At 35.6% G+C, this 17402-nt stretch overlaps 1 long non-coding RNA gene across 1 annotated transcript in view; it reads left to right on the plus strand.

Annotated features, from left to right (window-relative positions):
- The window catches only part of LOC114903065, a 49539-nt gene extending 33510 nt beyond the window's left edge, over positions 1 to 16029 (plus strand). Inside the window, exon 5 of the long non-coding RNA XR_003795631.1 lies at positions 15428 to 16029. This is a non-coding gene — a long non-coding RNA (uncharacterized LOC114903065). The remainder of the gene's footprint in view (positions 1 to 15427) is intronic.
- The last annotated feature ends 1373 nt before the right edge of the window (positions 16030 to 17402 follow it).

The raw sequence follows: 17402 nt of genomic DNA on the forward strand, positions 1-17402 counted from the left end.
GTTATTCAGAATTATTAAATGTTGTCAATGGTGAAAGACAATGAAACCAAGGTATGATACAGTTGTGGACGTTGTTAAGTATGTAGCTCAGCATATATGCCTCCCATATTGTGGTATGGTATAAAGAATAGAAAGAGAAAGAAACGCAGTAAAACAGAACACAAAATCTTGCTAGCAGTGACTAATTTTCCAAAATTCAAATTTGAAAGTCAAGGAATTTTATTTAAAAAATTTAGCAAACAAACCTTCTGCTGCTAGAAAATGGAAGAAAGAAAAAGTTTCTAAAATGTTATCACACAAAATTAGAGGCTTCTTATAAGAAAAGAAAATAGAAGCAGCAGATTTCTGCATTTCTACATAGTATTCCCTAAACTTTCAAGAACACATTTTGGGCAAAATCTGCTTCCCTAACTAAGGATATAGATACCATAAGAATAAATCATAACACCTTCATGCCATGGGATAAATAACATTGACCAGACAATTTAACCCAATATCAAAAGGACAAAAAAGAAGAACATCTATTAGGATGCCAACTGAAATCTAGATTCCAGTCATGAAAACTTTATCAGACAAGCAGGATCAGACATGACTAAGGCCAAGCAATATTCTAAAAAAATTAGATATTTTAATATTGTCCTTAGATATTCCAAATTAATCAAAATATAGTGAGTTAACTTTTGTGAAACCAAATGCTTACCCAAACAAAAATAAACAGAGAACCAAGTGTACGTTCCCTTCTAATATATTTTTGACCAAGAAATAAAACATTTCAAGACTAGGAAGATAAATGGTATGCTTTTAAAATGAATTTTGATATTTTGCTTTCTTAGTACAAATGTGTTTAGGTAAACAATTGCGTCAGGATCAATGTGGGTAATATTTTTTAAAAATAGATTAATAATCCCCAAGCCAGATGAAATTAATTATTTTTTCTGGGGGATAAGCCATTAAATGTAGATTTTAATACATTTTCAAGGATATTCTCATGTTTATCAAAGTCTAAGAATTTTCTATACTGGGATATATTTCACTGTCACCTTATACTATATAATTATAATTAAATTCCTACTCTTCATTACAGATCATTACCATTCATAGTTGTCATTTATATTAGAGAATTATTGTTACAATAATACTGCATAAAAAGTCACCTCAAATGTCAGTGGCTTATCAAAACAAAACTATTTACTTATACATGTACCCATGACTGGTGCAAACTTCTTTCAAAATATGGGTCAATTGAGTTTGGTTCCAGACTTCAGGTCAGGTTGAAGTATGTCCCATGCACCCATTCTGGGGCCATGCTATAGTGACAGCAGATGTCTGGAACATGTCTGTAGAGCACAGAATCTCAAGAATAAGTGTGGCTTATTCACATTGAGTGGCTCTTCTTGCTTCAGAAATTGGGTTTTTTGTTCCCTCAGAGTTCTGCATCTATTGTTCTAGTTACCAATTAGATCTGTCTCCATATTTTTTCTTGCTGCCTTCTTTTTCACCCAGTTGTTAAATCAAATGTCATCTCCTCAGAGAAACCTCCCCTGACAAACTCCACCCTGCCAACTCACAATAGTATCTTCTATAATTCTATGGCTTATAATGCTCTGAAATTTTCCTATTTATTCTCATCTTAATCTTTCTACTTTATTTCTTTCCGTTTGCTTTCCTTTTTCCAGCTTCTTGTGGCAGAGATGTAGATAATTGATTTTAAAACTGTCTCCTTTTTTCTCCTAATCTATACACTTTGAGGTATAAAAATACCCTCTAAGCACCATTTTAATTGCATCCACAAATTTTGTTTGTTTTGTTTTCACTAACATTTTGGCATTAAAACACTTTCCGATTTTTATTTTTTGACCCATAGGTATTTAGAATACAGTTGTTTAATGTTGAATATTTGGGAAATTTACGGTTATCTTTTATAGTTTTATGGCCATTGGGTTCAGATTACAATCACTGTAATATAGATTTTAATTATTTGAAACTTATTTAAACTCATTTTATGGTCCACATTGTAGTTTATTTCAATGAATGTTTCCTGTGCATTTAAAATGTATATCCTGTACTTGTTGAATATGATTCTCCATAAATACCAATTAGGTAAAATTAGATAGATTTAATCTTCTATGTACTTAATAATTTTGTCTACTTATATTGTAATTTACTGAGAAATTGTGTTAAAATCATCAATATTTAATTTTTGTTACATGTATTTTAAAGCTATGCTATGGGATGTATACACATTTAGGACTATTATGTCTTCCTGATGAATTTATCCTTTTGTCATTATAAAACATCTCTATCTTTGGTAATATCTGCCTTATTAGGTATTAATGTAAGTTATGCCATAATCATTATTTTTTGCACACCATTTTTCATCCTTTAACTTTCAATTTTTCTGTGCCGGTAAAATTAAATTTTGTCTCTTGTTAAAATCATAAAGTTTGATATTTTTATTTATATTCATTTTGGAAATCTCTGTCTTTTAAAGGTAATGTTTAGTGTATTTGAATTTAATTTAATTATGGCATGATTGGCATTGTCTGCCATTTTGCAATTAATTTTCTCTATATACCCTCTGCAATTTTATCTTTTCCTATCTTTGCATGGATTAATCAAGTTTTTATTTACTACATTTTTAGTAGTCCATTTTAACTCTTACATGAGATTTTTAGCCATACATTTTTGTATTACATTTTTAGTGGTGCTGAAAGGATTGCAATACAGATTCTTATCACAACCTATCATAAGTTAATATTAGATCATTCTGTATACAGTATAAGAATCTTATAAGATTTATAACAATACAAGAAATAAGAGCATACAGGCAATCCTTGCTTTGTACATCTCTGCTATGTAAGAATTTCTGTTACCATGATTTAAATAGCACTAGGCCCCAACTTACAGTTTAAATTTTAGATACTGCAGCATATTAACTGTGAGCAAACAGTAAACTTAGCTAACTCCTCAGTCCTCAAAGACTATGTAAATAATAAATGTGCTTCATGATCAGTACCCACTGCACAGCTGTTTTTTGGTTCATGCACAGTCAGGAAAGCATGAGATTGGGTTGCTTCTTTGTCTTCCAGTGATAAAACCATGTGTCATTTTACAAAATGGATGACCAAAAAGAGGGAACTGAGTAATAAATTTGAAGGTGCAGCAAAAATTCAAAAGTCACAATGTTGGAATTAAATTTGAATAAAACAGAATGAAGTTATATCGATAGAAGAAATAGCTGAACATGGGAATGTTGACACTGACACAATTTGAGAGATGTTCAATGTGCAGCCAGAGAAACTCAGTGGTGAATTATTCACATAAATGAGGGAAGTTAAATAAATGTTGTGACAAAAAGGATAAAGATGTCCTAGGGTAAGTGACAAAACTTTAAAGAACTTTTGGAGATATTTCATGACATTTACTGTGCAAGGGGAAAGTATAGAAAACCTACACATACTTAGAAAGTATTATGGAATTCAAAAAGACAGAAAGATGTTCATACAATTTCCTAAGTCATATGACAAGAAGGCAAGAATTTGAACAATTGTTCAAACTATATTCATACTACTTTAACAAAACAATGACTATTGTTTTAAATCACAATGTACTAAATAAATAATAGGGATCTTTTTCATTTCTTATATATTTGGATTTAAGGTCACCTTGCAGTCTCAGCTTGCAAAATCAGGACTGCCTTTGATTTTTTCTAATAGCATCCCTCACCCCCACCATTCTGTGCTATTGTTTTCATATATTTTACTTCTAAGTATATTATATAGGCTAGAGTGCATTACTATTATTTTTAAAATATTTAATACTATTTAAAAATTATAACAATATTTTATATTCAGTCACATACTTGCTATTTGGAGTTCTCTTTATTTTTTTTTCTTGAGATCTCAACTTCTACCTTGATTATTTTCCTTTAACCTTAAACACACATTTTTTCTATAATAAAGAAAAATAATTAGTGCCTCAACTTTTGTCAAAAATTATATATTTATTTCTACTAAAAGTTTGAAAGAAATTTTGACTGAATAAGGATTTCTAAGTTCACTTTTTTTTTCTCTTTTAGCACTTTAAAGATACCATTTCTTGTCTTCCGTCCTTCACTGCATTTGATGAGATCAGAGTTAGTGTTTGTAATATTTTTCCCTTGAATATAATATGAATTGTTTTGGAAGAGATTTCTTAGAAGATTTTTTCCTTGTTTTTATTTTTTAGTTTTTTTTTGCAGTTTAACTATGTGCCCAGGTGCGATTGCCATATTTATCATTCTTGGACTTTAATAAGCCTCTTGGATCTGTGGGTCTACATCTTTTATTAATTTAGAAAAACAAGCTAAATGGCCATTATCTCTTCAAATATTTATTCTGATCAATTCAGAATATTTCCTCTGTTCATTCTTCACAGTCCATTGTCCAATGCCTGAAAGTAGTTGCTTTTTATATTTTTCCCAGTGTTACAAGTGTTTATGTGGGGTATGTCTAATATTAACTATTCCATCATGGCCAGAAATAGTGTATATTTTAATGGGTTTATTTTCCTGCTCCCCTACCAGAGTAAAGAGTTAACCTATGTTGTTTTTATCTATTTTATGGCATCAATATAAGTGAACATATTCACTGAAGGAAAAGTGGTTTTTCGTCAATGTGAATTTTCTTCAGTGTAAATGATTACTTGAAGAGATCGTTTTATGATCCTATCATCAGACGATTCAAGGTATCATCAGTACATGTATTGGAAAATATATCAAAATTCTCTAAACCCTAGGGATGAAATTCAGTTAGTACACACTGATACATATATGATCTTTAAAAATCCTACTTGTGGGCTTCCCTGGTGGCGCAGTGGTTGAGAGTCCGCCTGCCGATGCAGGAGACACGGGTTCGAGCCCTGGCCCAGGGGGATCCCACATGCCACGGAGCGGCTGGGCCTATGAGCCATGACTGCTGAGCCTGCGTGTCCAGGGCCTGCGCTCCGCAGCGGGAGAGGCCACAGCAGTGAGAGGCCCGCGTACCGCAAAAAAAAAAAAAAAAAAAAAAAATCCTACTTGCATTTAATGTACTTTCCCCTACATACTGTTTATGTAAGAACAATGAATTCAGTGTGTTTGTATTAATTTATTTATTCCTTATTTCTAACTTTTAATATAAGAGACATATTTTTAAATAGTATAAGCCTTTAGTTTACATTTAAGTTAATTTTATTATATTTGTTCATTAGTCATTCACAGCAAAATAAATTCCAATTAACTAATTCTAGTTTTCTATTTTATATCAATTATTTTTAGCCCCATAAAAGTTTTTGTTATATAGCACTTAAAATTTTCAGTCAAAGGTCTTTTGAGGTAAATTTATGCTTTTTGTTTATTTCCTAGCCTTAGGAAAAACACTTTATCATTTTATTGCAAGTTAAATTAAGAACTATAAAACTACATTTTTTAAATTGCAAATTTGAGAAAATTTTTACTAAAACTTAGGAAAATATAATTATTAAGTTTAAATGCTGAAAAGATAACAATTAAAGCATTGTAGCTGGATATTAATAAAATAAATATACAAAATGATATATTTTAATTTTCTCCATGCTATATTATAAAATTTCCAACTGCTTTAATAGTCACTATTCCTTTCATTGTTAGTTTCAAAGCACTCCAAATTTTCCCATGCTAGTTCTGATTTATTTGTTCATTTTTAAGTTGCAAGTAACTTTACATTTGTCTTTATGGCCAATAATAATTTATTTTATCTATCTATCTATCTATCTATTTATTTATTTATTTATTAAAGAAAAATGAAGTTTATTTCTCATTCACAGATTGGTTCTAAATTAAGCAGTCTAGGTTGGCTGTCAGCTCTACTCCTCACAGTTATTCAGGAACCCATGTTCCTACCAATGCCTTGATCCACCTTCACCTAGGGCATTGTTGTTATCTGCACAGATTAACTTCCCCTCAGGCTTTAACTCGTGCAAAGAGGAAAAAGAGGAGAGAGAGAAAGCTCACTGCCTTAACACTTAGGCCTGAAGTGACAGTATCACTTTCATTTACATTTCACTACCCAGAAATTAGTCACATGGCTAGACTTCACTGCAATGGAAATGTCCACAGTAAATGTGGTCTACCCATATGCCCAAGAAGAAGAGAAGATATTTAGGGAGACTTCTATCAGTCCCCACTATAGAAATGAGGGGCTTCTGTGAGATCAGGTGGGTAGGTTGTAGCTTGGATGGGACCTTCACATCTATTGCCAGTTTCATTCTCTTTGGCTCTTCCTATGGCCTGTTCCACAAATGAATGTAGTAGAGAGTGCAGAGCATTTGAACGCAGACATCCCAGCCCCATTTTTATTAACTGAGCTTTTGAACCAGTCATTTAACTTCTCTAAGTTTCTGTTTCTTCATTTATGAAACTGGGAGAAAAACTCCTATCCCACGAGCTCTTACGAAGGTAGAAAGAGATAACTGATGCAATTATACTTTTTTTTTTTAACATCTTTATTGGAGTATAATTGCTTTACAATGTTGTGTTAGTTTCTGCTGTATAACAAAATGAATCAGCTATATGTATACATATATCCCCATATCTCCTCCCTCTTGCATCTCCGTCTCCCCATCCCGATCCCTCCCCTCTAGGTGGTCACAAAGCACCGAGCTGATCTCCCTGTGCTATGCGGCTGCTTCCCACTAGCTATCTATTTTACATTTGGTAGTATATATATGTCCATGCTACTCTCTCACTTTGTCTCGGCTTACCCTTCCCCCTCCCCTTGTCCTCAAGTCCATTCTCTACATCTGCATCTTTATGCCTCTCCTGCCCCTAGGTTCATCATCAAAACCATTTTCTTTTTTTTTTTTAGATTTCGTATATATGTGTTAGCATATGATACTTGTTTTTCTCTTTCTGACTTACTTCACTCTGTATGACAGACTCTAGGTCCATCACCTCACTACAAACAACTAAATTTCGTTTTTTTATATTGCTGAGTAATATTCCATCGTATATATGTGCTACATCTTTATCCATTCATCTGTCGATGGACACGTAGGTTGCTTCCATGTCCTGGCTATTGTAAATAGTCCTGCAGAGAACATTGTGGTGTATGACTCTTTTTGAATTATGGTTTTCTCAGGGTATATGCCCAACAGTGGGATTACTGCGTCATATGGTAGGTCTATTTTTAGTTTTTTAAGGAACATCCATACTGGTCTCCATAGTGGCTGTATCAATTTACATTCACACCAACAGTGCAAGAGGGTTCCCTTTTCTCCACACCCTCTCCAGCATTTATTGTTTGTAGATTTTTTGATGATGACCATTCTGACTGGTGTGAGGTGATACCTCATTGTAGTTTTGATTTGCATTTCTCTAATGATTAGTGAGGTTGAGCTTCCTTTCATGTGTTTGTTGGCAATCTGTATATCTTCTTTGGAAAACGTCTATTTAAGTCTTCTGCCCATTTTTGGATTGGGTTGATTATTTTTTTGATATTCAGCTGCATGAGCTGCTTGTATATTTTGGAGATTAATCCTTTGTCAGTTGCTTCATTTGCAAATATTTTTCTCCCATTCTGAGGGTTGTCTTCCATCTTGTTTATGATTTCCTTTGCTGTGCAAAAACTTTGAAGTTTCATTAGGTCCCATTTGTTTACTTTGTTTTTATTTCCATTTCTCTAGGAGGTGTGTCAAAAAGGATCTTCCTGTGATTTATGTCATAGAGTGCTCTGCCTATGTTTTCCTCTAAGAGTTTTATAATGTCTGGCCTTACATTTAGGTTTTTAATCCACTTTGAGTTTATTTTTGTGTACGGTGTTAGGAAGGCTTCTAATTTCATTCTTTTACATGTAGCTGTCCAGTTTTCTCAGCACCACTTATTAAAGAGGCTGTCTTTTCTCCATTCTATATTCTTGCCTCCTTTATGAAAGATAAGGTGACCATATGAGCATGTGTTTGTCTCTGGGCTTTCTATCCTGTTCCATTGATCTATATTTCTATTTTTGTGCCAGTACCATACTGTCTTGATTACTGTAGCTTTGTAGTATAGTCTGAAGTCAGGGAGTCTGATTCCTCCAGCTCCATTCTTCTTTCTCAAGATTGCTTTGGCTACTTGGGGTCTTTTGTGTCTCCATACAGATTTTAGGTTTTTTGCTTCTAGTTCCGTGAAAAATGGCAGTGGTAGTTTGATAGGGATTGCACTGAATCTGTAGATTGCTTTGGGTAGTATAGTCATTTTCACAATGTTGATTCTTCCAATCCAAGAACATGGTGTATCTTTCCATCTGTTTGTATCATCTTTGATTCTTTCATCAGCGTCTTATAGTTTTCTGCATATAGGTCTTTTGTCTCCTTAGGTAGGTTTATTCCTAGGCATTTTCTTCCTTTTGTTGCAGTGGTAAATTGGGAATGTTTCCTTAATTTCTCTATCAGATTTTTTGTGATTATTGTATAGGAATGCAAGAGATTTCTGTGCATTAATTTTGTATCCTGATACTTTACCAGATTCATTGATTAGCTCTAGTAGTTTTCTGGTAACATCTTTAGGATTCTCTATGTATAGTATCATGTCATTTGCAAACAGTGACAGTTTTACTTCTTCTTTTCCGATTTGGATTCCTTTTATTTCTTTTTCTTCTCTGACTGCCGTGGCTAAAACTTCCATAGCTATGTTGAATAAAAGTGGCGAGAGTGGGCAACCTTGTTTTGTTCCTGGTCTTAGAGGAAACGGTTTCTGTTTTTCACCATTGAGAACGATGTTGGCTGTGGGTTTCTCATATATGGCCTTTAGTATGTTGAGCTAGGTTCCCTCTATGCCTACTTTCTGGAGAGTTTTTATCATAAATAGGTGTTGAATTTTGTCAGAAGCTTTTCCTGCATCTATTGAGATGATCATATGGTTTTATCCTTCAGTTTGTTAATGGTGTATCACATTGATCGATTTGCATATATTGAAGAATCCTTGCATCCCTAGGATAAAGCCCACTTAATTGTAGTGTATGATCCTTTTAATCTGCTGTTGGGTTCTGTTTGCTAGTGCTTTGTTGAGGATTTTTGCATCTATATTCATTAGTGATATTGGCCTGTAGTTTTCCTTTTTTGTGACATCTTTGTCCGGTGTTGGTATCAGGGTGATTAAGGCCTTGTAGAATGAGTTTGGGGGTGTTCTTCCCTCTGCTATATTTTGCAAGAGTTTGAGAAGGATAGGTGTTAGCTTTTCTCTAAATATTTGATAGATTTCACCTGCAAAGCCATCTGGTCCTGGGCTCTTGTTTGTTTGAAGGTTATTAATCACAGTTTCAGTTTCATTGCTTGTGACTGGTCTGTTTATATTTTCCATTTCTTCCTGGTTCAGTCTTGGAGGGTTGTACCTTTGTAAGAATTTGTCCATTTCTTCCAAGTTGTCCATTTTATTGGCATATAGTTGCTTGTAGTAATCTCTCATGATCCTTTATATTTCTGTGGTGTCAGTTGTTACTTCTCCTTTTTCATTTCTAATTCTGTTGATTTGAGTCTTCTCCCTTTTTTTCTTGATGGGTCTGGCTAAATGTTTATCAATTTTGTTTATCTTCTCAAAGAACCAGCTTTTAGTTTTACTTATCTTTTGTTTATTTTGTCTATTGTTTTCTTTGTTTCTATTTCATTTATTTCTGCTCTGATCTTTATGATGTCTTTCTTTCCCCTAACTGTCGGGGTTTTTTGTTCTTCTACCTCTAATTGCTTTAGGTGTAAGGTTAGGTTGTTTATTTGAGATATTTCTTGTTTCTTTTTTTTTTTTTTTGGTATGTAGGCCTCCCTCTCACTGTTGTGGGCTTTCCCATTGCGGAGCACAGGCTCCGGACGCGCAGGCTCAGCGGCCATGGCTCACGGGCCCAGGCGCTTCCCGGCATGTGGGATCTTCCCAGACCGGGTCACGAACCCGTGTCCCCTGCATCGGCAGGTGGACTCTCAACCACTGAGCCACCAGGGAAGCCCTCTTGTTTCTTGAGGTAGGATTGTGTTTCTATAAACTTCCCTCTTAGAACTGCTTTTGCTGCATCCCATAGGTTTTGGGTCATTGTGTCTCTATTGTCATTTGTTTCTAGGTATTTTTTGATTTCTTCAGTGATCTGTTTGTCATTTAGTAGCATATTGTTTAGCCTCCATGTTTTTATATATATTTTTAGTTTTTTTTCCCTTAATTGATATCTAGTCTCATAGTGTTGTGGTCAGAAAAGATACTTGATATGATTTCAATTTTCTTAAATTTGTGACCCAAGATATGATCTATCCTGGAGAATGTTCCATGATCACTTGAGAAGAAAGTGTATTCCCTTGTTTTGGGATGGAATGTCCTATAAATATCAGTCAAGACCATCTTATCTAATGTGTCATTTAAAGCTTGTGTTTCCTTATTGATTTTCACTTTGGATGATCTGTCCATTGGTGAAAGTGGGGTGTTAAAGTCTCCTACTATTATTGTGTTACTGTTAGTTTCTCCTTTTATGGCTCTTAGCATTTGCCTTATGTATTGAGGTTCTCCTATGTTGGGTGCATAAATATTTACAATTGTTATAACTTCTTCTTGGATTGATCCCTTGATCATTATGTAGTGTCCTTTTTTGTCTCTTGTAATAGTCTTATTTTAAAGTCTCTTTTGTCTGATATGAGAATTGTTACTCCAGCTTTCTTTTGATTTCCATTTGCATGGAATATCTTTTTCCATCCCCTCACTTTCAGTCTGTATGCGTCCCTAGGTCTGAAATGGGTCTCTTGTAGACAGCATATATATGGATCTTGTTTTAGTATCCATTCAGCCAGTCTGTGTCTTTTGGTTGGAGCATTTAATCCATTTACATTTAAGGTAATTATCAATATGTATGTTCCTATTACCATTTTCTTAATTGTTTTGAGTTTTTGTAAGTCTTTTCCTTCTCTTGAGTTTCCTGCCTAGAGAAGTTCCTTTAGCATTTGTTGTAAAGCTGGTTTGGTGGTGCTGAATTCTCTAACTTTTGCTTGTCCGTAATGGTTTTAATTTCTCTGTCGAATCTCAATGAGATCCTTGCTTCATAGAGTAATCTTCATTGTGGGTTTTCCCCTTTCATCACTTTAAATATGTCCTGCCACTCCCTTCTGGCTTGCAGAGTTTCTGCTGAAAGATCAGCTCTTAACCTTAGGGGGATTCCCTTGTATATGATTTGTTGCATTTCCCTTGCTGCTTTTAATATTTTTCTTTTTATTTAATTTTTGATAGTTTGATTAATATGTGTCTTGGTGTGTTTCTCCTTGGATTTATCCTGTATGGGACTCTCTGTGCTTCCCGGACTTGATTGACTATTTCCTTTCCCATATTAGGGAAGTTTTCAACTGTAATCGCTTCAAATATTTTCTCAGTTCTTTTTTTTTTTCTCTTCTTCTTCTCGGACCCCTATAATTCGAATGTTGGTGTATTTAATGTTGTCCCAGTGGTCTCTGAGAGTGTCCTCAATTCTTTTCATTCTTTTTTCTTTATTCTGCTCTGTGGTAGTTATTTCCACTATTTTATCTTCCAGGTCACGTATCTGGTCCTCTGCCTCAGTTATTCTGCTATTGATTCCTTCTAGAGAATTTTTAATTTCATTTTTTTGTTTGTTTGCTCTTTAGTTCTTCTAGGTCCTTGTTAAATGTTTCTAGTATTTTTTCCATTCTATTTCCATGATTTTGGATCATTTTTATTATCATTACTCTGAATTCTTTTTCAGGTAGATGGCCTATTTCCTCTTCATTTGTTTGATCTGGTGGGTTTTTACTTTGCTCCTTCATCTGCTGCATATTTCTCTATCTTCTCATATTGTTTAACTTACTGTGTTTGAGGTCTCCTTTTCACAGGCTGCAGGTTCATAGTTCCTGTTGTTGGTGGTGTCTGCCCCCAGTGGTTGAGGTTGGTTCAGTGGCTTGAGGAGGCTTCCTGATACAAAGAAATAGAGCCTGTTTTCTGGTGGGTGGGGCTGGATCTTGTCTTTCTGGTGGGCAGGGCAGTGTCCTGTGGTGTGTTTTGGGGTGTCTGTGAACTTAGTTTGATTTTAGGCAGCCTCTCTGCTAATGGGTGGGGTTGTTTCCTGTCTTGCTAATGTTTGGCTAGGAGTGTCCAGCACTGGAGCTTGCTGGCCGTCGAGTGGAGCTGGGTCTTTGCATTGAGACTGAGATCTCTGGGAGAGCTCTCTTTGATTGATATTACGTGGGGCTGGGAGGTCTCTGGTGGTCCTGAACTTGGTTCTACCACCTCAGAGGCTCAGGTCTGACACCAGAATGGAGCTCCAAAACCCTGTCAGCCACACAGCTCAGAAGAATAGGGAGAAAAAGAGAAATAAAATTAAAAAAAAATTTAATTATTAAAATTAAAAAAATAATAAAGAAAGAAGAGAGAAGCCAAACCAATAAACAAATCCACCATTGATAACAAGTGCTAAAAACGAAACTAAGATAAACATAAAAATCAGAGACAAATCAGTTGCAGACAGCAAACCCCAAGTCTACAGCTGCTCCCAAAATCCACCACCTCAATTTGGGGAACATATGTTGTCTTTTCAGGTATTCCACAGATGCAGCGTACATAGAGTTGATTGTGGGCATTTAATCCACTGCTCCTGAGGCTGCATGGAGAAATTTCCCTTTCTCTTCTTTGTTCACACAGCTCCTGCATTCAGCTTTGGTTTTGGTCCCACCTCTGTGTGTAGGTCATCCTCAGGCATCTGTTACCCACGCTGATAGGAGTGGGTTAAAGCAGTGGCTGATTAGGGTGCTCTTGCTCAGGCTGGGGAGAGGGAGGGGTATGGTAGTCATAATTGGTATGCAGGGTGAGCCTGTGGCAGCAGAGGCTGGTGTGTTGTTGCAACAGCCTGAGGTACGCCATGTGTCCTCCCAGGGAACTTGTCCCTGGATCATAGGACCCTGGCAGTGGCGGGCTGCACAGGCTCCTGGCAACGGGCGGGAGGGGTGTGGATAGTAACCTGTGCTTGCACACAGGATTCTTGGTGGCAGCAGCAGTAGCAGTGTTAGCGTTTCATGCCTGTCTCTGTGGTCTGAATTGATAGGTGCAGCTCATGCCCGTTTCTGGAGCTCACTTAGGCTGTGCTCTGCTTTCTATGGGCACACAGGAAAGGGATCCCCTCTCCTCGCACATTCCGAAACAATGGTCTCTTGCCTCTTAAGCAGGTCCAGACTTTTTCCCAGACTCCCTCCCAGCTAGCTGTGGTGCACTAGCCCCCCTCAGGCTGTGTTCACACAGCCAACCCCAGTCCTCTCCCTGGGATCTGACCTCCGAAGCCCAAGCGTCAGCTCCCTGCCCCCACCTGCCCCAGCAGGTGAGCAGACAAGCCTCTCAGACTGGTGAGTGCTGGTTGGCACTGATCCTCTGTGCGGAATCTCTCTGCTTTGCCCTCTGCACTCTTCTCCATTGCTGCACTCTCCTCTGTGGCTCCGATGCTTCCGCCCCGCCCACCCCCCATCTCTGCTGGTGAATGGTGTTCCTAATGTGTGGAAAATTTTCCTCCTTCACAGCTCCCTCCCCGAGATGCTGGTCCCATCCTTAATTTTTGTCTCTGTTTTTTCTTTTGCCCTACCCAGGTACATGGGGATTTTCTTGCCTTTTGGGAAGTCTGAGGTTTTCTGCCAGCATTCAGTAGGTGTTCTGTAGGAGTTGTTCCACATGTAGATGTATTTCTGATGTATTTGTGGGGAGGAAGGTGATCTCCATGTCTTACTCCTCCACCATCTTGAAGGTCCACCCCCCCAGTTTATTTTTATTTTATGTTATTTATTTATTTTGTTAGTTTGTTATTAATTATTTATTTATTGGCTGCACCATGTGGCTTGCAGGATCTTAGTTCCCTGACCAGGGATTGAACTCATGCCCTCAACAGTGAAAGCTTGGAGCCCTAACCACTGGACTGCCAGGGAGTTCCCCTACATTTGTCTTTATGATTATAAAACTATTGTGTTGTTGAAAAAGACAAACAAATATTAAATAGTCCAGAAAGAATGAGAAAAGGAGAGGAAAATATCATTTATATCTTCCATTTTATTGGTCCTTAGTATCTTTTTTTATCTCTATTTTTAGCAAGTTTTGATATCAATTTATACTAAATTGATAAACAGAAAAGCTGCATTTTTTTTCTTTTCTAAAAGTGTCCTAGAAAAATATCTTCTCTTGTAGGTTTGAAAGTGCTCATCTGCCTTCAAATGGTATCTGTTACCTTGTAAGTATATCCGTAGTTGTCTAAAAATATCTTCTAACTTTTTACTCAGCAAAGTCAACTAAACTCAGCAATTTCTTACTTGCACATGATAGGTGCTCAGTAATAAATTAAAGTAATGAATTTTTAGTTTAATAATTATCTCAGTAAATTTCATGAACTTATTATTCTTACCTTTAACATAATATAAAGCCAGAAACACTTTATTACCATTTTGTGCAATTAACATATATGTCAATAATTTCTGTACAATATATTCTGTAATTCAGACTTTTCATCACTTTAACACGAGTTCCCTTTTCTCTTCTCCTACTCAGCTTTCTTGGAAACATTACTGAGCCTTCCAGTAAATAAATGTGGTAGCATCTATTTTGGACTTTCTGAATGTAATTGCAACAGCTGTGTTTTATTTCTGGGAGGGATTCATTTTTCAGCTGATAAAATTGTAGGGAAGATGATGAGATAAGTAGAAAGTAAGTAAAAGCTCCAACTCAAGGATGGGAAACATTTTGCTCTTGCTCCCTAAAGATGATGATAAAGAAAATTTGTTTTACCCCTGATGGATGGAATTTTAAGATAGAAACTGTAATAAAGGTATTCAATGATAACTTTCTTTATGCATATTATTGACTTCAAATTATTGAAATTATTTCAGTAACCATCTCCTAGCCATGATATTCAGGGATATATGTATTCCTGTAGCTTTATATCTTTTTATCAACTTTGTGTATTTTGGGACAATAAACTATGACTTGTACGTAACTCTAATAACTCAAAATGATATGGAATGTATAGATTGAATAATTAAACACAGAGAATTTATGAATATTATTCTCCAGAAGTAAAATAAATTATGTGCTAGAAAATACTCCCACACCTATCTTGTGCCTTTCATATCTAAGTTTATTTTTATTATGGGATTTCTAATTTCTTAACCATATTTTCTCCTAGCAAAATTTTTGGAACACAATTATTTATGTTTAATTTTTCAAACTGGTCATAAAAATATTTACAGTTTCATATGATCTTTTAGAAACTTGTCATCTCATAATCAATAGGTGGATCATATGTTCCTCTTGAGCCTGGGCCAACCTTTCTGATACCCCATTAAGAGTCTTGCAGAAGCAAATTATATAACTTCCAAGGCTAGGTCATTAAAATCAATAGAGTTCCCATCTCTCTCTCTCTCTCTCTCTTTTTCTCTCTCTCTCTCTCAGAATAATGACCCTCGGAATACAGCCACCATACTCTAAAGAACTCTAAGCTACTGGTATTGGAACAAAGCCCCACACCTTCAGCCACATCTGAGATCCCAGCTAATAGCCAACACCAATTTACCAGCCTGGTGAGCAAATCATCTTGGAAGTGGATTTTCCAATCTTCAGCTAAGTTGCCTCAGCTGATGCTATGTGGAACAGACAGACCTTTTCCTTTACTGTGTTCAAATTGCAGATTTGTGAGCAACTAATTAATGGCTGTTGTTTTAAGTCACTAAGCATTGAGGTGGTTTGCTCTTAAGCGGCAGATAACCAGAATCATTAAAACAAGAAAAATAAAAGTTGCTAACTTTCAACAAGATATGCAAATAAAGCCGTAGAAATAAATTCAAAAGATGTTTTGGCTCCCCCCAGCAGTACATGAAATCTCAGCCTTACCTTTGAGAATCTGCTCATCTCCCATCATTTTTATGAACAATCCACCAACTACCTGGTTGATATGTAATAAATATGAGACATGAGACACTTTCTATGAAGTTTTAAGTATCAAACTCTGTAAGTCAACAACAAAAATTGTGGCATGGCTAAAATTTGCAAAAATAAAGCTGACAATATTGAACTTTACCTGAGCCCTGTGCTCCTGTAAAACAGGTATGGTCACCAAATCTACCCCTCCCCAATATATTTTCCATACAAAAGATTTTACTACAAAAAATTACCCTCCTCATATCACTTAGATAAGACATTCATAAATGACCCTCTTGTTTATCTGTGACAAGGCCAGACACAGACTCTCCAAATAGTCATCCTGTGTCCAATAAATGATTAACTAAACTTTTTGATTCCACCAACTTTTCTGGACAAAATTCTTGCAGTAGAACTTGAACAACATTTACTCAAAAATACCCTTCTGAAAATCTGCTAATAACAAGGAAAGCTATTCTCATATCAACTATCCAATTATGCTACTCTCACTCCCCCATATCCAGTTCTTTCTAGATTTGTTTAGAAAACAAATCTCCTCATAAAAAAAAAAAATCTCCTCATAAAATAAAAACTTTTTTCTGCCTCACTTTTGATACTCCTGTAGATCTTCAGGTAAGCTGCAGCTTTCTCTTCATTGCAATATTTCCTTTCCCTTATTATAATAGTCTTTTTGAATAAATTCTCTCCTTTACCTACATCAGGATTTGTTTTTACCTGATAGAGCCAATAGTGATAATTTGAGAATCCTCTATTCCTACATCAAGAAACATCAAAAAACTATCAATTCTATCCAATACCACATTCTATTTGATTCTATCTGATATCTACATCTGAAGTAGATGATGAGCTTCTTGGGAGCAGAAAAGTTGATGTTTTTATCCCTCTGACTAAATTTTGTGATCAATAATTTCAAACTGAACAATTCTTATGAAATTGAGGAATGAAAAATAGGTAGAAAAGATAAATGTGGAAGTTCTGTACATTTTCTTTATAGATCTGTAAAGTTCTGTACATTTTCTTTAAAGATCTGTAAAGATCTTTTCCATGGTTAAAACTGCTTTGTGCATTCAGTAATTTGTCCTGGAAAAAAAAACAAACCCAAAAGCATGAAAGCAAGATTACACTGTGTGCCAAGAATAACCTGTGAGGAGCCAAATATCCTAATCAGAAAAAAATAATTAATGCTTTGAATAATTTCTTTGGTATTTGAAATCTGCCAAAACATAATTAACTCCTCTGAGAGAACACCTAATAAAAGACCAATATCCCCTGACAGGTGGGTCGGGGATGTCTCACATTACTATACAATAGGAAGCAGCTCAACATAGAAATTGTGCTACCCACTACTCACTAGACAAGATTTGAGCCCAGGTCCTGAAGCCACTACTTGCTAAATGTTTGAGATCAGTAGAGAAGTGAATTTCCCAATCATTTCATGCAACAATTAATTTGCATGATCAGAAATATACATATTCATTTCAAATGAATT

Source organism: Monodon monoceros, unplaced genomic scaffold, assembly GCF_005190385.1.
Source record: "Monodon monoceros isolate NGI ecotype Baffin Bay Population unplaced genomic scaffold, NGI_Narwhal_1 Super_Scaffold_20, whole genome shotgun sequence".
NCBI lineage: Eukaryota > Metazoa > Chordata > Mammalia > Artiodactyla > Monodontidae > Monodon > Monodon monoceros.